The sequence below is a fragment of the Lampris incognitus genome, chromosome 13, assembly GCF_029633865.1.
Source record: "Lampris incognitus isolate fLamInc1 chromosome 13, fLamInc1.hap2, whole genome shotgun sequence".
In the NCBI taxonomy this organism is placed as follows: Eukaryota; Metazoa; Chordata; class Actinopteri; order Lampriformes; family Lampridae; genus Lampris; species Lampris incognitus.
Window position 1 is genome coordinate 12,980,342 of NC_079223.1, and position 23,420 is coordinate 13,003,761.

General features: G+C 49.3%; 1 protein-coding gene across 2 annotated transcripts in view; it reads left to right on the forward strand.

Annotated features, from left to right (window-relative positions):
• The window catches only part of sertad2b (SERTA domain containing 2b), a 43,141-nt gene that overhangs the window by 12,824 nt on the left and 6,897 nt on the right, over positions 1-23,420 (forward strand). Inside the window, exon 1 of one of the 2 annotated variants that reach the window (XM_056291806.1) lies at positions 17,572-17,710. The exons of the other annotated variant lie outside the window; for it this stretch is intronic. The gene's annotated coding sequence lies outside the window, so the exon portion shown is untranslated. Of the gene's footprint in view, positions 1-17,571; positions 17,711-23,420 lie in introns of those variants that run through there. 2 annotated transcript variants of the gene reach the window in all.

Here is a 23,420-nt window from a genome sequence, read left to right on the forward strand (position 1 = left end):
GCAGAAGATCCTGTGTGCCGCAGGAGCGATTGTGTACAGTAGGCTGTTTTGCAGGAGGCGTAACACATTAAAACAGGAGCCCTCGATCCAAGTGTCAAAATCGGTTATGTATTCCAGACCCAACGCCATTCTCTCGCTAATGGTGTTACCGGCTGCACTCCTCCCGGGTGACACCGGCTCCTCACTCGACCTCCCGTCATCAGCAGCACACCCATATCTCCTGACGGATGCAGCTCTCCAACCGTATGTCCTAGTCGGTCTTTCAGGAATTATGGTCAGATGGATGATGGTGGGACCCAGGGACAACACTCCTTCCTTGTCTCTGACCTTGACTACATGGTGTGAGGCCCGCCTCCCGCTCCCCGTGGAGTAACGCGTGGGAGCGGCATAGTAAATGTAGATCATCTGCAATCTGCCAACCTTGAGCCAACCACACCATAAGTGATTAAAAACTAATAATTAAAAAAATCAGGACCACTTTGCTCTTCAAAATGGCAGCACTTTTGCGGCGCTGTTGGCAAATTTTGACCATCCCGATGATCCGATAGATATGAAGAAATAAGTGTGCGAGCCAGATTTCTTTATTGTGCTGCGGGTTTATTGTCATTTCACAAGGTTTCGCCAAATCATTGCAGAGGCAGCTCGTTAGATAAGATTTTAGTTTTATATGATTTTTTTTTCTACTCTGATTCAACTTTTGTTAAACTCGTCAGCTCCGCTCGCTTGTGCAGCCGTTGAGCTCTGAAAATGGTTGGTTCTGTTTTCCTTTCTGTTTCAGAAGCAACGCCAAGCAACCTCTGACACACACATACACACACACACACAACGACAAACCCCTGTATTTCAGTAATCCTCAACAGAATTAAATCTACATTGTCGTACTTTATTCCAGTTTTGACTGAATTCGTTCTCAGCGGAGATTCTGACAGGAGCACTCATAAGTTGCACAATATGTGTACACGCCCAAATACTTGTAACGTCAATCATGGACATACACCTGGAAAGAAGTGACGGGCTCAGATGCACGTTTTCGATGATGCGTATGTGAATCATAGTACGTTCACCTTAATGTCAGCATACTTGGATTCTGAGTAAGTCTATTTGTATGTGCTTTTTGCACTCTGTACTACTTCTTCTAAGCCACGTGTTTACTGATGTTAATCTAGAAAAGGACACTGAGGAATATCAAAGAATCGGAGCATCAGTGATAACTGTGGGGGGTCACAACGATTTGCATTAGAGACTGTATTAATTTAACAAAGCTGTGAACTGGTCTGTGAAACTGTTATTGGAATTGAGAGTGGTTTGATGTCTTTCCACATCTGAAGCTAGTGAGATGTGTCATGCCCGTAAACCGAGCAACCGCGGGGGCGACGGCCCTAAGGCCCACACTCAGTAGGGCTCCGCCCTGATGTGCACTAAACCATTCCATCAGCAGCGCCAGTGCCGAATGAAGTCTGTGCCCGTTTCGGGTGTAATCCCCCCCTGTCTGTCTGTCTGTATGTACGGATGTACGACGGTCCTTCAATTTTCTCGACAACCGCTCATCCAAACAAAGTCACGCTCGCCGCTGCACTTCTTTGGGTCCTCGCAATACACCGCCAAGTGTGACGTCGATCGACTGAACGGTTGTTGAGAAAATTGAGGGACAGACGGACAGACAGAGACTCCTTCCATTTTTAGTTAGTTAGATCTGCGTTCATGTGTGGATGAGGCCAGACTATCAGCCTCGCTTAGCTGTGTGTTGAGCGGACCGAAACACTGACCACAACAAAGCAGTTGGCAGGTTGCCACCATGAAGGAGAGGAGGATGAGGTGTTAAAAAGGGGCCGTGATATGAACAAAGTTCGTTAACCTGTTTGAATTCAGTGGACTACGCTAACTGCTGCAGGGCCGAGAAGGGACAAAAAGTGTTGAGTGAAACATCCATGTTTATTCTTTATTAACTCTGCTTATGAAGACATCAGTCAGTGTTGGGTTAATCTGTTGTTTAACTCCATGCTTACCGCATCTCGGCACATGTCTGTGTCACTGCCTGCGGTGTTGTAAACTACTTTGCATTTGAATAGGCCTTGTAGTGATGTAGACTGCCGTGTCTATTTTCCAATCACCCCACTCTTCCAAACCGTCCCCGACACTGCTCCACCCCCTCTGCCGATCCGGGGAGGGCTGCAGACTACCACATGCCTCCTCTGATACATGTGGAGTCGCCAGCTGCTTCTTTTCACCTGATAGTGAGGAGTTTAGCCAGGGGGACGTAGCGCGTGGAAGATCACGCTATTCCCCCCCAGTTCCCCTCCCCCCTGAACGGGCGCCCCGACCAACCAGAGGAGGCGCAGTGGCAGTGACCAGGACACATACCCACGTCAGCTTCCCACCTGCAGACATGGCCAATTGTGTCTATAGGGACGCCAAACCAAGCCGGAGGTAACACAGGGATTCGAACTGGCAATCCCCGTGTTGGTAGGCAACGGAATAGACCGCTACACTACCCTGGACACCCCGCCATGTCTATTTTATGTTATTCCCATGTAAGAAAGACTTGGACCTGAGGACAGTGCACCTGTCCTGCCGCTGTCTATCGGCGGTGGTGCTGAACCCTTCATCAATCAACGCACAGGGTGGTTGCGAAATTCCAAAGCAGTGAGTTTTTAAACAGTTGGCAAAAAGAATCTTCTCAGTTTATGAAAGAAAAAAAGAAAAGTAAAATTGAAAAACCAGATTCATTTTGAGATTTTTCTAAAGCTTATTTTAGTGCTATATCCATTTGACGCCTCGAAGGCAAATTTCCAACTGAATTTTCCTGTTTAGTTAACTGCAGCCAAGTAGGAACTGAAGCCGTGTTGTACCTGGAGAAAGGCGCCTCGGTGATCGGGGAAGAAAGGAAAGACGTGACGAGGTGAAAGTTCTCTGCTTCGTTCTGGAGAACGTTTCAAAGTCCAAAGGCGAAAATCCTCAGTGTACACATCCACAGTCCCTGTCCAGTCTGGGTCTTTTGGAAAAGCCCGACATGTATCCCAAAACAGAACTGTGTAGCTTCATGTATTGAGTTTGGATGATCTTTAAAAATATTAGGTTCACCAACATCGCCTTCACACTGCTGATACCAGTTATGACTGTAAATGTCGGCCGATACGGCGTTTCGATCCGATCCATCACTTGTGTAGATTTACACCATTAGTTTGGAGTCAGTGGGCGAAATAACTGAGATGCAGTCAGTTGTTCCACCGTTCAAGAAATACGGGCTTCCATGTGACACAAGTAGAGAAAAACACGGCATTTGTCTTTTATTCATAACATGTAACTCAGGATTTTTGGTATCGAGTTTAGTGTTGGGTAAAATCCTTGATACTAATAGCATTTCAGCCTGGTTGTCGGTCTGCGGGGGAGAGAGCTCCACCTTGTATTTGAATTTACATAAAAACTTCTGTTTTCCTGCTTCCTGTGTGTTTGTTCTGATCAAGTTCCTGTCAAGATGAGCAGAGTGCAGCTGCAGGAGGGTGCTCCCACCCACTCCACTGATTGGAAAGAGTAATGGGTTAGCAATTGTGCTGAGGACGCAGACACAGACAGACAGACGGACAGACTCAGACAGACAGACTTGGGGAGAGGTGACGGTGTTGTGTGGCAGATGAAAAAAAAACTGCAGGAAACTGGGGGAAGAAGAGGAAACGGTCCATTGGTTGGAAGACAGACAGCAAAGACGGGCAAATAGAGACAGACAGACAGACAGACAGACAGACAGACAGACAGACAGACAGACAGACAGACAGACAGACAGACAGACAGACAGATATAGATAGATAGATAGATAGATAGATAGATAGACAGACAGACAGACAGACAGACAGACAGACAGACAGACAGACAGACAGACAGACAGACAGACAGACAGACAGATAGATAGATAGATAGATAGATAGATAGATAGATAGATAGATAGATAGACAGACAGACAGACAGACAGACAGACAGACAGACAGACAGACAGACAGACAGACAGACAGACAGACAGACAGACAGACAGACAGACAGATAGATAGATAGATAGATAGATAGATAGATAGATAGATAGATAGATGTCTTCTGTATTTAGTTTCCTGTTAACGTTATTCATATTTTTCTTGCCCTTTCAGCTTGAGGTAATATCTATAACTGTTATTTTAACTATGTTTGATTATTATGATTATTATTACTGTTATTATTATTACTTATTATGATCATCCATTACTGTTTATTAAAATAAGACAAGACAAGAGAAGTAGTAAGAGAGTGTGACTAAACATGCAGGACCGGACGAACAGAAGGTGAGTGCGGGGAACTGAATCTTCCGGTGTGTGTTCGGTGTATTCAGTGTGCAGAGGTGTCTGCTGCTGAATGGTCTGTCTGGAATGTGTCACACTCACCAGTTCGCTATGGACGCAACTGCCAGAGGAGAGAGGGAGGGACGGACGGACAAGACAGGAGAGTCTGTTTAGAGTCAGAGAGAAACGAGAGAACAAACTAGGAAAAAACAACCATGTAAAGGACAGAGAGGAAAGAGAGAGAGAGAGGTGAGAGAGTAAAAGAGTCCGTGTGAGAAACAGGAAGAGAGAGAGACAGAGAGACAGAGAGACAGAGAGAGAGAGAGAGAGAGGACTCATTTCACAAGTCATAAAACAGGGAAGAGAGAAGTGGAGAAAATGAAAGGAGAGAGAGAGAGAGAGAGAGAGAGAGAGAGAGAGAGAGAGAGAGAGAGAGAGAGAGAGAGAGAGAGAGAGAGAGAGGAGAGAGAGAGAGAGAGAGAGAGAGAGACTGACACAGTGGCAGAACAACAACTGTTTCCTGTAAGTCACCTGACTCTGGAGGCGTTGGGGAGTAAACACATTTCTCTCTCTCTCTCTCCCTCTCTCTCTCTCTTGCTCTCTCTCCCTCCGTCACTTGCCCACATTCTTGGTCAGTCGGAGCTCAAAGTCCTCTCACAAGTTCCTAAATTTCTCTCTCAGCTAAATTTCACCTCAGATACTCTCCATCAACCTCCTTTAAGTGCCCTGTCCATCTTCCGTGTATATAGGGCTTTTTGAGGTGTCCCGCATACGCAATACAAACCTTTTGGCTCATCTGACTGAGGCCTCGGTCACACCGTAATATACAACAGAGATATTTAATTTACTCATCGAGCAGACACTGATCCAAAGTGACTTACATGAGAGCCACGAGTTAGCAAAAAAAGTCAAATGTTACAAATTGGCATCATAGAGCAGTACACAGTAATCATGTCATAGTAGCACTACATGTAGTAGTAGTATTAATAGTACATTTTCTACATAATGATCACATCATAGTGGTGTGATACGTAGCTGTAGTACATTTGCCACATAGTGATCATATCACAGTAGTACTATATGAGCAGTAGCAGTAGTACATTTGCCACATAGTGATCATATCATATATGAGTAGGAGCTGTATACATTTGCTACGTCACATAGCCAAGAATGCATGTCAAGTTGAGTACGTTTAGCGTCGGTGGGCCTTAAAACACCGTCGGAAAAACGGGTAAATTAAGCTGTCAAGTACAAGTAGAACAAGGGCTCAGGAGTAAAGGTGTTTAGGTAAGTACCTGTACTAATAACAGTATTAACAGTCGGCGCCAACACAATTTAGAGCAGTGTGTCGCTGCAGAGGGTTGAGGAGGATGGAGACCGGGAGTTTGTTCCACCGTTCTGGATTCTGGTGAGAGACATGTCTGGATCTAGTCACTAGATACTACCAGAGATGTAACATACCGAAATCGATTATTTCCCACCAAAATCTATTGACTTTAAATGGCATCCTCACAATCGGGGGATTCACTTCCGACAGTGAAGTGAAGTCCCCATGATGCTTTAATGTAGAGTTCAGCTTTGGTGAACTGTGACAATCGAATTCATTTCGTCGACCAATAGCAAAACAGCTTTGACCATGCTGACCTGTTGACAGCGCAGCACGGTGGCGCAGTGGTTAGCACTGTCGCCTCACAGAAAGAAGGCCCTGGGTTCGAACCCCGGGGTCGTCCAAACTTGGGGTCGTCCTCTGTGTGGAGTTTGCATGTTCTCCCCCGTGTCTGCGGTGGGGTTTCTCCGGGTGCTCCGGTTTCCCCCGCCATCAAAAAGACATGGATGTTAGGGTTCGTACTCCTGTTTGTGCCCCTGACTGAGGCATGGCGAGACGAACTGGAGTTGGTCCCCGGGCGCTGCACGGCTGCTGCCCACTGCTCCTAGCTACACAGCTAGGATGGGTTAAATACAGAGAGGAATTTCCCTACGGGGATCATTAAAGTATATAAATATCAGCGAGAATCCAACATGGAGGAAGGTGAATTTTAGCAGTGTCAGATCATCCAGTTTTATACTATTGTTCTCTGCCAGAATATAAATCGCTACACAAACAGATGTGCGCATGGTTTGCAGTCAGTCGTGAAGCAGGAGTAGATGGTATAACTATGATTCATGAATTTAATTGTATTCAAGTCAATTTTATTTGTATAGCCCGATATCACAAATTACAAATTTGCCTCAGTGGGCTTTACAGCAACACAACATCCTGTCCTTAGACCCTCACATCGGATAAGGAACAACTCCCTAAAAAAAAAACCTTTAACAGGGAGAAAAAAATAGGAAGAAACCTCAGGGAGAGCAACAGAGGAGGGAGCTCTCTCCCAACATTGAAAGAGGATAACGGAATGATAAAATTTGTGAAGAATATGATGCATAGGATGCCAAGCAGTGTCCAGGCGCCACCGGAACAGCCTAGAACCCAAGCCACGTGACCAGCATCACCACGGGGAGAAAAAAAAAACCCAGGATAACAAAAATTATATGGCCTTATAAGATATATCAAAAGAAATTTAGTGTTTCGGTAGCCAGATTTCATGACTGAGGAGCAGATAACTGCTGTGTCTGAATACTCCGCTACGTACTACACATACCACTTCAGATACTGCACGCTAACAACAGTAGTACATACCGTTTACTACTTTGAATTCCATCAAAATGTGTTTAGTATGCAGTGTGATTCTGTTATACTATCCTCAGTCAACCAGCAGAAGTGATGGCCGGTACATATGGCTCGCACAAACTACATCTCCATGGCAACCCCACAAAGACACCATTTCCTTCCGAAATAGCATCAAGTTGATTCATATTAGATTTTTTTGGTGGAAGTGGTATACTTCCTGCCACTTTTTTCCCTTTTTTTTTTGTGTATTAGATTTTCTCATACTACGAACATTCTGATCCATCACAGTTGAAAGGGGTGCTATGGAACATGTACCGCGGTCACAGTGTGAGTATTCGTACACAATCAATAACTTGAATCAAATGAAATGACTTCATAAACTGGTCAGAAATCCTCTGCTAACTTGGAAGGTTGACTTGACTTTGTGCGTCACCGCTTAGATTTCCTCCGTTCAGGCGTTGCTCTCGTCCAGAGAAACACACTTTGTGTAAAGTAAAATAAATCGGTTGCTATCGCCCAACATTACAAGAAAAGCAGTGAGGAGCAGAGAGAGTATTCTGAGAATCAGGGATTCATTTTAGAGACAAATTTAAGTAAAATGGCAGAGCTGATGGAGTCAGAGATGCCTGAACTGCCTACTCCTTAGCTGCCATCTTGAAGTGTGTTCGCTGAGGCACTTAGGAACTGTTTGAAGCGCTTTCCCATCTCACTGACGAGAGAGAGAGAGAGAGAGAGAGAGAGAGAGAGAGAGAGAGAGAGAGAGAGAGAGAGAGAGAGAGAGAGAGACGAGAGAGAGAGGAGAGGAGAGAGAGAGAGAGAGAGAGAGAGAGAGAGAGAGAGAGAGAGAGAGAGAGAGAGAGAGAGAGAGATGAGAGAGAGAGAGAGAGGAGAGGAGAGAGCCTGTGTGTGCGTCTTCTTGTATATCTTCTTTGTGGGAACCAATTTGAGTTTTTAACGTCAGAGTGAGGACATTTTTGCAAAGTAAGGACAGTTCCGCCGGTCCTCATTTAGGATTTGGGGTTAGAATTAAGATTAGGTTAAGGTAAGGGTTAAGGTTAGATGCAGTTTTGATGGTTAGGGTTAATCAGGCATCAAAACTACATCTAACCTTAACCAATTCTTAATTCTAACCCCAAATCCAAAATGAGGACCGGCGAAACTGTCCTCACTTAAGGGCTAGGGAATCAAGGCCAATCCATAAGGTGTATTCCTGTTGTCTAGTAGTTTCCTGCGAAGTGGACTGCACAGGGTATTCAGCCATGTTAAGTAAGAGTCCAAACCGTAGGGAGCAAAAACTGAGCAGGGCCTCAGTTGACTCAGATGCTTTTGGACACAGATCAGGTGGTGAGGGGACTCAGAGGAAGGACGGGTTACGGCTTCGTGAGATTCAGCTTCACGAGATCGATGACTGCTGGTTATTCTCGTACTCTCTCTCTCTCTCGTTTCTCTTTTATAATCTGCTCTAACCTCTTTGTTTGTCCTACTGATTGTTATTTTCTGTGCTTAGTTCACGTATCGCTAGATTCTCTAGTTTTCTTTCTCAAACGACTCCTATTCTGTTCATTGTCTTCGAGCTTAGCTTAGCAGTTAGCTCTATTGTTCGGTTTCTGATCTGCTGAGTGCGCCATTACAAGTCCGCCGTTAGCCTACGGCGTTTGTTCTTGGGATCGCTGCTTTGAGAGATTTGGCTTCGTGAGATAGAAAACTGCTGTTTATTCTTACTCTCTCTTCTATATTCTGCTCGAACCTCTTCATTTGTCCTACCAATTAGGCTATTTTCTGTGCTTAGTACACTTCTCTCTGGCTGGCTAGTTTTCTTTATCAAATGACTCTTGTGTTAGTGGGTAGCCTTTAGTTTGTTTACTAGCTTCGAGTTTAGCCTAGCGTAGCGGTCTCTTCTTGTCTCTTCTCTCATGTATGGGAATGGTGTGATGCAAGTCTAACTCCTGCTGCCATGTCTACGTGGCGGTGATGATGGTTACGCGGCTCAGGCCCTAGGCCGCTCCGGTGGCATCTGGACACTGCTTGGCGTTCATCGCAGTCTTCATATATCTTATAATTCCAGTGTAATTCTGTTATCTTCTTTCAAAGATGTATTCTTTAAATTGTGTTCTGTTCTGTATACACCACATCCATTGCATGCGTAAGGACGGCCTGGGGTTCGAACCCAGGACCTTCTTGCTGTGAGGCAACGGCGCTAACCACTGGGCCGCCCTGCCGCCACGCGCGGAGGAAAAAGACGCCTGGGTGTCCCGAATGGAGGAACTCTGTTGAGGGAAGTTCCCATAACTGACATTCCCTGAACAGGGAGTAAGTAGGGAGTACTGTTTGTGTACACTGTGAAACAGGACACAGCCGTACTTCCCATGTCAGCGTGTCCACGAGGGTCGTCATCTGCCCATGTCCACGAGTGTCCGCATGGACCCCTATGTGGACGTCTGCGTGGACTGCACGCACAGCAAGCGCGCTGACTGCGCGTGCTCCAGACGACAAAACCGACGCCTCTTTCGGAGAGAGGTGGTCCGAGGCCATCCCCCCCGTGAGCCACATTTCCATAAATTGTTTCTGACAGAATAGAGAGACGGCCAAACGGCGTTGAACTCCTGACAAGAAATTGCGCAAGCGTGAGGTTGCCTTTTTGTTTCCTAACGTGTGTACTTCTTCTCCTTGGTGCTTGTGGTGGTTGGCGGACGACGTTGTGGTGCCGCCACCGACTTGAATGGCGTGTGGATGGGGAAATGCGCGTCTGTGGCACGCCGGGCCGACGCGGAGCCTCGGCTTTAGTATGAGGGGCACCACGTGCGTGTCCACGCAGCCGGGACAAGTCCGCGGCTGTCTGCGGACGTGGGAAGTGTGTCGTCAGTGAGCATGCTCACAGACGGGCCAGGACAAGAATGTGTGTGTGAGAGGGGGAGTGTGTGTGTGTGTGTAAGGGTCCACTCTCCTCACCCATGTCTCTTCCAAATGGGGTGTGTGTGTGTGTGTGTGTGTGTGTGTGCGTGCGTGCGTGTGCGTGTGCGTGCGTGCGTGCGTGTGTGTGTTTTCTCAACTTTGGCATCATTTTCCTTAAATGTCTCTCTGTTATTTGAGCTCCGTACATTTTATCACACTTTGGCCTCAAACCCGCGCCCCGTTTCAGAAACACGAGCACGAGCCACCTGCTTCTCTGGGTTCTTTAAATGTTCTGGTGGCTCTCTTGGGGTAAGAGTAACTTTGTATCAAATAAAATCTTCCATTACGTTGCCTACCAACACGGAGATCGGTGGTTCGAATCCCCGTGTTGCCCCCGGCTTGGTCAGGCGTCTCTGCAGGACACAATCGGCCGTGTCTGCGGGGGGGGGGGGAAGCCGGATGTGGGTATGTGTCCTGATCGCTGCACTCGCGCCTCCTCTGGTCGGTCGGGGGCGCCTGTTCGGGGGGGGAGGGGGAACTGGGGGGGATAGCGCGATCCTCCCACGCGCTACGTCCCCCTGGTGAAACTCCTCACTGTCAGGGGAAAAGAAGCGGCTGGCGACTCCACATGTATGGGAGGAGGCACGTGGTAGTCTGCAGCCCTCCCCGGATCGGCCGAGGGGGTGGATACAATTGGGGCGGAAAGGGAAAAATAAAATAAAATCTATTGTAACACTAATAGGGGGGTACAATCGGATATTGCTGTGTGTGTCTGTGTGTGTGTGCGTGTGTGTGTGTGCGTGTGTGTGTGTGTGTGTGCGTGCGTGTGTGTCCCAAGTTGTATCGGAGTCCCTCCTCCGCTCGCGCACATGTGTGACTTTGGCCGCAATAGAAAGCTCGGGTTTTATTGGTAGGAAAATACACCGGTGACACCGTCCCAGTCATTATTATAATCCGGCATGATGGAAGGAGTCTAAATCTGGAGTCCGCCATCATGCTGCAGCTATCGTGAAGAGGCAGGCGCGGCGATAGACGGAGGCAGTGGGTAGAGCCGCCCGCGGCGGTCTGCGGCGGGCTTGTGCGATGACTGGGACCCGTGAACACGCCGTGAGTCAAGTTAACACTCACACATGCGATCACCTCCATCATCCCACACGCACACTCACACGCACGCAGAGGCAGAAAGAGACACAGTGAGCATGGTACGGGAAGCTACGCTGTCAAAAATGCAAAATTGAGAGGAAGGAAGGAAGGAAGGAAGGAAGGAAAGAAATCAGAATCTTTCTCGTAGCGGGAAAATTCGAGTTGAAGCCTCGCTCGCTGTTCAGTGGCCACAAAGGAAACTGGACAGGTGGAGCGAAACGACAACCCTCCTGATGTCAGTACGCCCCGGGTGTACACCGAGGCACATCCTCCCGGGGAGAGAGAGAGAGGGAGGGAAAAAAGGGAGAGAGAAAAAAACCCAGAGGAGGAGGAGGAGGAGGAGGAGGGGAGGGGTGGGTGTGTGTGGAGGTTGTGTGCGCTGTTGTCGGCCTGCCCTCGCTGCTCACTGAGCCATTTCCTGTTTTTGACCTGGAATCTTTATTTAGAGCCATCCCTCCGCTCGGCACGCCGCGCGCACTCATTCATAACTCACCCCGGCTCCAAAGAGACGCGGGGGAAAGCTCCGCCCAGCCCGGGGGGGGGGAGGTGGGGGGGGAGCTCCAAGAGTTATATTGTATCCCCCTTTATTATTACTCATGTGTGTCAATGGTGCCGTATATTCACTCCGTTGTCTCGCATGAAACGCTGTCCTCCAGACGGTCTTCCGGCAACATCCTGCAGTGAACTCGGCCTTGCGACGTTTAGAGCACACGGTCGCGTCTCTTAACGTCGGTCCCGGGAACCACGACGCGAACCCCACCGTGAGGAGCACGTCGTACCGTTCTGAGGTTGCGTTTCCCGCGTCGGGGTTGTGGGAACGGTGTTGGGGAGCGGAGTGCATGCCGGGTAAAACCCGGTAGAGACGGGCCGGGCTGAACACGTGGTAGGTTCCCCGGTGTGGACCGTCGCCCCGTTAAAGAGCCGAGCCTGAGATATAAACGATAACTTACAGAAGGACGGTGGAAGGCACGGCTCTGTTTGAGCCGTACCTATAAAGCAAGTACTGCAGCTTTTAAGGGGGTCCGGGTGGCGTGGCGGTCTATTCCGTTGCCTACCAACACGGGGGTCGCCGGTTCGAGTCCCCGTGTTGCCTCCAGCTCGGTCGGGCGTCCCTACAGACGCAATTGGCCGTGTCTGCGGGTGGGAAGCCGGATGTGGGTGTGTGTCCTGGTCGCTGCACTAGCGCCTCCTCTGGTCGGTCGGGGGCGCCTGTTCGGGGTGGGGGCTGGGGGGGGGATAGCGTGATCCTCCCACGCGCTACGTCCCCCCGGTGAAACTCCTCACTGTCAGGTGAAACGAAGCGGCTGGCGACTCCACGTGTATGGGAGGAGGCGTGTGGTAGTCTGTAGCCCCGCCCCCGGATCGGCAGAGGGGGGTGGAGCAGAGATCGGGACGGCTCAGAAGAGTGGGGTATTTGGCCAAGTACAGCTGGGCAGAAAGGGGGGGGGGGTTGCAACGGTTCATATTTGAGAAGCCCCCCCCCTCCTCTCCCCTCCCCCCCTCCGTGTGTGCAGGCTGGTCCGGTCAGCGTTGTCAGGAGAACGTGGGTGCAGGTTGAGAAAAGACGAGTGTGGTTCTCTGGAGGAGAGGAAGAAGTCGGGGCTTAAGGTGGAGCTCAGAGTTGGAGCTGTTCAACCTTTGGCCAAGGCCGCTACAGGAAACTCTGCAGGGTTGTAAATACTGTGTTCTGCAAGGCTACACAGTAAGCAGCCATACTCCTCATCACACGCTGATAAGTAGTGTGTGTGCATGTGTGTGTGTGTGTGTGAGAGAGAGAGAGAGAGAGACAGACAGACAGACAGACAGACAGACAGACAGACAGACAGACAGACAGACAGGCCAGCAACAGGGGGCATGCAGGGGACAAACGGTGCAAGATGTCCTGCTCTCTGAGCGTTGTACGTCGTCTTGTGTGCCAGGCTGGGGTTTTGTCTCTGTGTACTGGACTCTGAGGTTGTGTGTTTTGTTTGGGTTTACCGGACTTCACCCTGCCATCTGCCACCAGTCGGGGTGGGCACGGGGCAAACAGACCACCGCCATCCCTCTATCTCCCCATACACACACACACACACACACACACACACGCCGGTGTTTACAGGTGTGCCCTGTTTCCAAGTCGCAACCTGAAAACTAACATGAAACTAAATCTATTACATATCGAGGAGAAAGTTCCAGAATTAATTTAATCAATTAATTAATTAAGAGTAAAGTAATTAATTTATGTTGCAAATGTGAGGCGTTGGACTTGGTGGGGTGCGTAGCATAAAGAACTTTTTATCTTTTTTTTGGGGGGGGGGTTTAACCCCTTTTTCTCCCCAATCGAATCCGGCCAATTACCCCACTCTTCTGAGCCGTCCCGGTCGCTGCTCCACCCCCTTCTACCGATCCGGGGGGGGGGGGGGAGGGAGGGCTGCAGACTACCACTTGCCTCCTCCCATACAGGTGGAGTCGCCAGCCGCTTCTCTTCACCTGACAGTGAGGAGTTTCACCGGGGGGACGTAGCGCGGGGGAGGATCACGCTATTCCCTCCAGTCCCCCCCTCCCCCACAAACAGGTGCCCCAACTGCCCAGAGGAGGCGCTACTGCAGCGACCAGGACACATACTCACATCCGGCTTTCCACCTGCAGACACGGCCAGTTGTGTCTGTGGGGACGCCCGACCAAGCCGGAGGCGCCACGGGGATTCGATCCGGCGGTCCCCGTGTTGGTAGGCAACGGAATAGACCGCCACGCCACCTGGATGCTGAACTTTCTATCGTTGTAATGTTTCCGTCCATGCCCACGGAGAGATCAGTGTGAAGAACAAGACGGAGGATTTCACCTCCTCCCCCTTCTCCGTGTCACCTGTCTCACCCATACCGCCTGCAAGCAGCGTAACACAACGCAACACTGCAGAGATCCAGCCTCGTTATCTGCTGACACAAACTCCGCGTGGAAAGGAACCAACACCAACGGGAAGCAAGTCTGACTTTAGAAATAAACGACAAACTGCATGTCCCAAAAGTGGATGTCCTCTTCCTGTCCGTGTGTCTCTCCGTCCGTCCATCCATCCATTAGCCAAACTGCTTATCCTGCCCTCAGGGTGGCGGGACGCTACAGCCTATCCCAGCAGTCATTGGGCGGCAGGCGGGGAGACACCCTGGACAGGCCGCCAGGCCAGTTTGGGAGAAAACAAACACTGAAGCGTGAACATGAGCAAGACTCCCGTAACCATGGGAATCCTTCATTTGAATAACAATGTCAATCACATTTATTCGTACATGGCACACTTGGTACTTTCAAATACAGTGCGGTGTGCTTCACACTGAGTCAAGGTGAAAAGATAATGAGAAGATAGATAGATGGATAGATGGATGGATGGATGGATGGATGGATAGATAGATAGATAGATAGATAGATAGATAGATAGATAGATAGATAGATAGATAGATAGATAGATAGATAGATAGATAGATAGATAGATAGATAGATAGATAGATAGATAGATAGATAGATGGATAGATACTTTAGTGATCCTGAGGGAAAAGGCTCAATATCGTAAATACACACAATAACACGTATATAAAAGCAAAAACTATAGGGAATATACAAAATATAATGAACGAGGCTAAACTGAAGTACCTGGTGCCAATAAAACAGAACAAAGGTGAATGTTTATTTATATATAAAAGCAGGATGGCGCAAGAGCATCCATCCATCCATCCGTTATCCGAACCGCTTATCCTGCTCTGAGGATCTCGGAATGCTGGAGTCTATCCCAGCAGTCATTGGGCGGCGGGCGGGGAGACACCCTGGACAGGCCGCCAGGACACCACAGGGCCCACACACACACACACACATAGGGACAATTTTTAGTATGGCCAATTCACCTGACCCACATGTCTTTGCACTGACGCCATTGCTTCAGCGTCCACCTGGACGAGGCAGAAAGAGGAGGAGTTGGACAGTTTTATGGCCGAGGGCAGGAAGGATCTCCTGTGGCGTTGTGCGGAGCACCTTGGGGGGGGGGGATTAGTGTGTGGCCGAAGGTGCTGCTGTGTTTGACCAGTGTGTTGTGGACTTGTTCAACATGGCCAACAGTTTGGTCAGCACCCTCCTCTCTGACACCGCTCCCTCCCAGAGAGTCCAGGTTCACTCCCAGCGCAGACCCGGCCTTCCTCACCACCTTGTTCAGTCTGAAGGCATCTCCGCCCTTCACACCACTGCCCCAACTCACAACAGAGAAGACGTCTGTGTCCACCACAGACTGGTAGGACATCTGCTGCATCATACTGAAGGTCATGATAAAAGAAGAAAATAGAGTAAACATGAATAGATAATAGCAAAATTTGATTAAGCTTTAGTAAAATGGAGTGGAGAAGAGCTACGAAAACAGAACGACGTGAATCAGAATAAAATTGATTAAATAGGAGCAGGAAAAAAAAACTAGGATTGATCAACAGCAGATTAACAGATAATAATCCTTTATGGCCCGCATAGATTTGCACAAGGCTTTAAGAAGCACATCTATTTTCATAAAGCCCCTCAGTCGTCTCTGGGACGCCCAGCCATTAATGGTGGATATATAAACACTACATGTCCCTGATAAAATGGCGGCTTTTCAGATGGAACAACATGAAACTAAGAGAAATCCTCTCAGAACTTTTTCCACCCTTAATGTGAAATTGCAACACATAGAAATAAAGTGGAAGAACAATCTCACATTTTAGGAAAACAAAAAGAAAAATACAAAACGTTCAGTAAACTGGTTGCACAAGTGTGCACAACCTTTTATAATTGGGAGTGTGCCAGTGTTCAGAATTGACCGATCACATTCAAACTCATGTTAAACAGTAGTTAGTATACACCTGTCATCAATTAAAGGGACTGTGATTAACCCCGAATAAAGGATTTTCCTGACATCTTCCTGGTTGCATCCAACTGCAAAAGCCATGGTCCACGAAGAGCTTCCAAAACGTGAATGGATCTCGTTGTTGTAAGGTATCGATCAGGAGAGGGGTACAAAAGAGTTTCCAAGGCAATACAGTGGAGATGATCATCAAAAATTGGAGGCAATATGGCACAACAGTGACATTACCAAGAACGGGACGTCCCTCCAAAACCTGAGAAGACGAGGAGAAAACTGGTCAGGAGGCTGCCAAGAGGCCTACAGCAATGTTAAAGGAGCTGCAGGAACTTCTGACAAGTACTGGTTGCTCCCTACATGTGACAACAATCTCCTGTATTCTCCATACCATGTCTGGGCTATGGGGTCGGGTGGCAAGACGGAGGCCTTTTTACATGAAAAAAACATCCAAACCCAGCTAAACTTTGTAAAAAGATCCACCCAGTCTCACAAAACCATGAGGAAAAATGTGTTGTGGTCTGATGAGACCAGAGTTGAACTATTCGGCCATGATTCCAAAAGGTATGTTTGGCACTAAAACAACACAGAACATCACCAGAGGACCACCGTACCCACGGTGAAGCATGGGTGGCAGCATCATGCTTTGGGGCTGCTTTTCTTCAGCCAGAACCGGGGCTTCAGTTGAGGTGGAGGGAATCATGAATAGCTCCAAACAGCAATCGATTTTGGCGCAAAACCTTCAGGTGTCTGCTAGAACGATGAAGAGGGATTTTACCTCTCAGTGTGACAAACGACCCAAAGCATACATCCAAATCAACAAAGGAACGGCTTCACCAGAAGAAGATCGGCATTTTGGAACAGCCCAGCCAGAGCCCAGACCTGAATCCAATAGGAAATCTGCGGGGTGACTTGAAGAGGGCTGTGCACAGGAGATGCCCTCACAATCTGATGGATCTACAATGCTTTTGTAAGGGAGAGTGGGGAAATCTTGCCAAGTCAAGATGTGCCGAGCTGATACTCGTACCCAGAAAGACTTTGAGTGCTGTAATAAAATCAAAAGGTGCTTAAACAGGGGCGCCCCAGCGGCTTACCCGGTAGAGCGTGCACCACATATGAGGCTGAGTCTTCACCCCAGCGGCCTGGGCTCAAATCCGGCCCGGGCCCTTTGCTGCGTGTCATCATCCCCTCTCCCCTACCTTTACCATCGCTATCAAGTAAAGGCGGAAAATCCCCCCTAAAAAATAATCTTAATTAAAAAAAAGTGCTTCAACAGCATATTAGTTTAGGGGTGTCCACACTTATGCAGCCAGGTTATTGCAAGTTTTTTTTTTGTTTTTCCCTAAAAAGATCTCGGTTTTTGCCCACTTTATTTCTATACGTTGCAGTTTCACGTTAAAGGCGGAACAATTTCGGACATGATTCGTCTTGGCTTCATGTTTCCGCATCACATAAGCCTGCCATTTCAGCAGCGGCGTGTGGACTCCTTATAGCCACCGTAGGGTGCGTGGTGCTGGTGGTAGTGGCGTGCGTGCGCGCGCGCGCGCGCGTATGTGGGCAGGGCCAATTCCTCGCTGACGTCAGTCGTCGGGGCGGCCGGGCGGAGCCATCAGGAGCGCGGCTTCAGTTTTTTTTTTTTTTTCAGATCACCGGTGGGCGATTTTCCTCCTCCTCCTCCTCCGCCTCCTCCTCCTCCTCCTCCTCCGCCGCCGCGCCATTGTGTGACAGACAGCGAGGCTTCAGGCGGAGGGACGCCGGAGCTCCAGGGACGGAGCGCGGACTCGCTTCCCGTGACTGACCGGCGCGGTTGGAAATATTCCAATGTTTCTCTGGTTAACTCCGGCCGACCTGGATGTGGTAAGCCGTCATTTACAACAACGCCGGTACCGCCGAAACGAGGAGGAACACGCGCTTTTGAGAAACAACTGACATTTTGTTCCCCCAACATTGCCGTTATTCCGGAATGAATGGGCCGGTCGGTAGGAGTGTTGCAGCCGTCGGTGGTTGTGTAAAGTTTTCAGCTGCGGTTCATGAAGAACCGCACGTACTTGTTCCGGTGATCCTTTCCCTCTCTCGCTCGCTCTCGCTCGCTCTGCCTCTGCCTCTCTCTCGCGCTCGCTCGCTCGCTCTGCCTCTCGCTCTCGCGCATTCGTCCCGTTGGTCTCTCCCAAACTTATTTCGTATCGTAACCATTTCGTCGCGTTTTAAATCAGGTGTCGTTACAGAGGCAGGAGAATGTGTGCGTGTACGTGTGAAGCGTCTCGTGTCCCAGCATGTGGCCGGCTCGAGGTATCCATAGATATCCTGCGGCGGGTGCTGGACTGCCATTTCTGTAACGGGGCAGCCGTTTCGTAACAGCGCGGCAACACACCGGCCGTGCAGACACACTGTGGCCACTTCTGTTACGCGGCTGACAGCTCGGTTACGCTCGAGACAAGTTTGTTACATCGCGGCTACTTTTGTAACGTTGAAGCCTCGTTACATTGTGGACGGTTGGGTGGATAGATCAGTCCCGCAGCGGGGGGAGGGGGGGGTTAGTCACAATGTGGGCAATTTGATCACGTCGTGGACATGTTTTTTGACATTGTGTGTGGACCGTTTTGTTACGCTGTGGACAGTTTTAGCGATTGTGTTGCTTTGTCGACCCACTCCAGTGACTCAGTATGGAGACGGGGTGACAGAATGACTGTTTCCACCCGAGTTGTTTGATTTCGTGATGAAATCCCCCGAGTTGCTGGGTTGTTGTTTAACCCTAAAAATATGAGTCATAGTGATCGTATTGGATATTGTGTTTTCTTATTATTATCTGGGGTTAAACTGTTTGAGAATGTGGTTTGGATGGTTTTTGCTGCCCCAGAAGTTTAATAATTTGAACACCCACACTCCGACGTGCTGGTTTGACATTTGAGATGGCGTTTCTGAACTGGTTTCGTTGGACGTGAGGTTGAAGGGTGGCTAACTCTAGTGCATGGAGGCCTGGCTGACAAATTCCGTCTTGTGTCTGTGCAGCGTTATGTTCAGAGGTGTGTGTGTGTGTGTGACAGATGGACTATTTGTCAGTTCCTAGACATGTGAAATATTAATTCTTTCTCTGTGCAGAGAACCCACCCACACACACACAAACACACTCACTCTCACTCACTCATCTGGAACCTTTGACAACCACATTGTCTCAGCAGACGAACTTTGAACTTGGGGCCTCGTAGCAGATCTGCCCAGTCTTCTCTGGCACCAGTCGTTATTTCGTGTCTTCTTTCCAAATGTAGTTTTCTGTCTGTCAGTGATTGTTAGAGTGTTTGTGTGAGCGTGTGGCAAAGGAATGTTCCATTAATTGAATACACAATTTATAATGTAGCAATGTTTTGGAGCTTTCACAAAGCAGCAGACCCACCTACCCCCCCCCCCTTATTTAAAACCGAACCCAAGGAGATAGTTGAAGCAAATGGTCGCACAACAAAATCAGCAGCAACTCAGCAAGCTAGCTTGTAGGAGAGACACCAAGTCATTTCCCTCTAGTGGTCATTCATATTGTAGTAGCAGTCAACAACCGAACTACAGTCGGTGGTTTTAGTTTCAGGGTGACGATTTCAACGAAGTCCTCTCGACGGTCTGACGTCACGGTTTCAGTTTTCAGCATGACGGTGGAAGCGAGTGAGGGCTGAAAACCAAACGCTTGACACACTGTAGAAAACCCCGCCGTAGTAAGACTCACTCGTGGTGTCAGTGTTTTTTTTTTTACCCTCCCCCCACCCCACCCCCCCACCCCCCCCTGACTGTTTTCATGGGTGAGGCGCCACAGGTTTTGCATTTTAAAGTTGTGCTATTTCGTAATCACGTCTGTTGTTACGTAAGAGATTGTGGTGCTCCTGAATTCCAGGTCGGTTGCCCCGGCTTACCTCACGGCTGTCATGTGACTTTCAGGGTTTATGGCCACAATACCAGTGTGCACCCCCCCCCACCCCCACCCCCCCCCCACACACACACACACGTGGCGCTTGTTTCCAGTCACATGACTAGCTTGCTCGGTTTCTGTGTCTGTTCTGCTGTCCGCCGTCCATCCTGTCTGTGTTGCTGCATCGGAGTTCAAATGGTTCATTCATGAATTGGCCTTACTGCGTCACAGCCCGCTCAGTTGTTTTGCAAACTGAAAAATGTAGCGAGGGACACGCAAATAGGCCGTGCTTTGTCTTGACAGCAACTGCTTTGGAAGATACACATTTGCCTAGTTTGGCCTGTTTGCCTGTTTTATTGCGGGTCGATGCAAATGCAGCAGTTGCAGCATCTCGGGGGCAAGAGGGCTGCTGAGGAATTAAATCACACATTAAAATGTTCTTCTGCACATCAGTTATTCTTGGTCACCAGCTGTCACAGGTGCGTTCCAGGTAGACACACGAGGGCCGTTTCCTACATATGTCCTCGTTGCGTTTATCGCTAACTTCTGGTGCTGTCGACCTAGTTTTGTCGTAGTAGATGTTTTCTCTTTAAGAGGTTTCTTCGCGGTGCCACTGTTATCTTCAGCAGGGTCACAAGTTGTTTGTCCAAGTGGAGCTGCTGCTCATTGCTGGAACGGGGGTTTTGAGTCGGCGACTACTGTGACTGTGTTACCCTGCAGACCAGCGAGACAGAAAAAGAGGAGCGCGGGGTCTCCTGTGTCCTATTCGCTTCCCCCCTTTCTCTTTTTCCCCCCCTTTCCTCCCATCTCTCCTGCTCTGTCACTGTCTCCCTGTCTGCCCCGATTTCCTTCTATTTCCCCCCTCACTCGCTCCCCTCCCTTGCCAATTTTCCTTTCATAACCTTTCCATTTTTTTTCCTTTAGCAGGAATCGGTGCTAGTGCAACATTGCATGCATATATATATAAACACATGCATGCATGCAATGCACGCACACAATGCATGCATGCATGCAATGTATGCGTGCAATATACACACACACAAACATGCAGTATATGCACGTTATTTTGCAGAAATATTTTTGATGACCAGGCATCCAATGCTGCTACAGTAGCCTACCTGGGTTACTGTAGTAGCCCATATATTTGTGTGTGTGTGTTGAGTGAGGGAGAAAGGGTGTCCGAGTGTGTCCACACTTTGTGTACCCTGAGGACCTCAAATAGCCCATTGCGGAGGCGAGGGGGAGGGGTGAGTGTGCGGCTCAAGCATGGAAAACCAGCGTATCTGGTTACAGGATCATAATATCACTGCAGAATCCATCCACCAGCTACCTAACACCTACTGCACTGCACTAGCGCACAACGCACGGCACACACTGCACCCCGCCGCTACAACACTGTGCCGATCTGGGCATGTAGGCACGCTTGACGAGCACTCGCAGTCTTCTGCACAAGCTCACGCGCACACACATACTCGCACACAGCTGACTCGGAAACCCTACGCACAGCCAGGAGTAGGACCTGTCTTTCCTGGACCAGATTCAGCGTGCGGTTCTGCTGTGTTGGGTTGTGTTCGTATCAGTAGTAAATGGAGTGTGACAGCCGAGGGAGACGGGGCAGAAACGCTCGTCCCCTGCATCATATCATTTGCCGGTGATCGTGCACGTGCGGGTGCAGCTTTATGAAACGACGCTGGAGAGGATTTTTGTCCAGCAAGCAGTTTAGTTGGAGGCCCGCGGGCCGGTTGGTTGTGCAGCGTAATTACAAGATGTTGACGTGTTGGGCGAGTGCTGCGGCAAAACAAGGGGACGATTCCGCCGGCCGTCCATCCGTCCGTCTTTCTGTCTTTTCCGTGGCCACCTTCTCGCAACTCTTCGCTAGGTCAAACCCGAAGCGCCGGAGACGGTTCGGTCGGGGTGTTGCTCATCGGGTTTTGAGCCGAGCCGCTCGCTCGCTTGGGAAGCGGCTGATGGGTTTAACTGTGCATGAACAAATGACGCCCAGTACCAAGTTATTAATAACTGGTAACTGCAGTGAGGAGGAGGAGGAGGAGTTTGCTGACCTCCATGCTGAAGCAGAGGTTGGGATTTCTTCCCCCCCACTCCAGAGGTCAGCAGAGACCTTTTTGCCGGGTTCTCCTCTCGGAAGATCCATCTTTTTCGGAGGTGGTTGAGAGGCGTTTCTGCCTCAGCCGGCGGAGGATGAAGAGGAGAGCGGCGCTGTCCCGCCCGTCAAGTGTGACCTTGAGACCGAACGTTGTCTCCGTTTAAGTTTGAGCACCTCTTCAGATGCTCTCAACTCCATCCATCTCTTGTTCTTCTTCTGTCCCCTCTGGACAGCCCCCCAGGTGTGTGTGTGTGTGTGTGGGGGGGGGGCTTGTATAGGATGGACTGGCCCAGGGAACTTTAGTGAAGTCAGATGTAGGAAGGATGAGTGAGGGAAACATGTCCGCAGAAGACTGGAGGAGAAGTTGCTGAAGGAAGAGGAGAGAAGGATATTGGTGGAATTCAGGGGTGGGGCACCTCTGGCATGTCAGTCCCGTGTGTGTGTGTGTGTGTGTGTGTGTGTGTGTGTGTGTGTGTGTGTGTGTGTGTGTGTGTGTGTGTGTGAGAGAACTTGCATGAGTCAATAATGTAGCCACAGCAGCTGTTTCCACCACACACCTGCAAACGTATTCAAACTTTCTGACTCTCATCTCCTTTTCTCTCTCTCTCTCGCTCTCTATCTGTCTGCCTCTCTCGCTGCCTCTCTCTCTGTCTGTCTCTCGTTCTCTGTCTGTCTCTCTCTCTGTCTCTGTCCATCTCTCTCGCTGTCTCTCTCTGCCTCTCTCTCTGTCTCTGTCTCACTCTCTCTGTCTCTCTGTGTCTCTCACTGTCTCTCTCTCTTGCTGTCTGTCTCTGTCTCACTCTCTGTCTCTCTGTCTGTCTCTCGTTCTGTCTCTGTCTCTCTCCATCTCTCTCTGCCTCTGTCTCACTCTCTGTCTCTCTCTGTCTCTGTCTCTCTCCATCTCTTGCTGTCTCTCTCTGTCTCACTCGCTGTCTCTGTCTGTCTCTCCATCTCTCTCGCTGTCTGTCTCCATCTCTCTCGCTGTCTCTCTCTGCCTCTGTCTCCCTGTCTGTCTCTCGTTCTGTCTCTTTCTCTCTCCATCTCTCTCGCTGTCTCTCTCTGCCTCTGTCTCACTCTCTGTCTCTCGCTGTCTGTCTCTCTGTCTGTCTCTGTCTCTCTCCATCTCTCTCTGTCTCTGTCTCTCTCCATCTCTTGCTGTCTGTCTCTGTCTCTCTGTCTGTCTCTCGTTCTGTCTCTGTCTCTCTCCATCTCTCTCACTGTCTCTCTCTGCCTCTGTCTCACTCTCCGTCTATCGCTGTCTGTCTCTCTGTCTCTGTCTCTCTCCATCTCTTGCTGTCTGTCTCTGTCTCCCTCTGTCTCTCTGTCTGTCTCTCTGTGTCTCTCTCTGTAGCATAACCTGTTTTACTGACATATTTCGATGGGGCTGTACTGGGTACCCTGTTAAAAGTCACTCGGTCTTAAAAAAAGAAAAAGCGGTCTGGATCCAGGTACAGCTCCGTGTCAAAAAATACACTTTTTTTCTCCTCCCCCTTTCAACTTTAACTCTCAATCTCCCTCCCTTTTTTACCCTCCTCCCACCCCCTCCTCTTCCTCCTCCTCCTCCTCCTCCT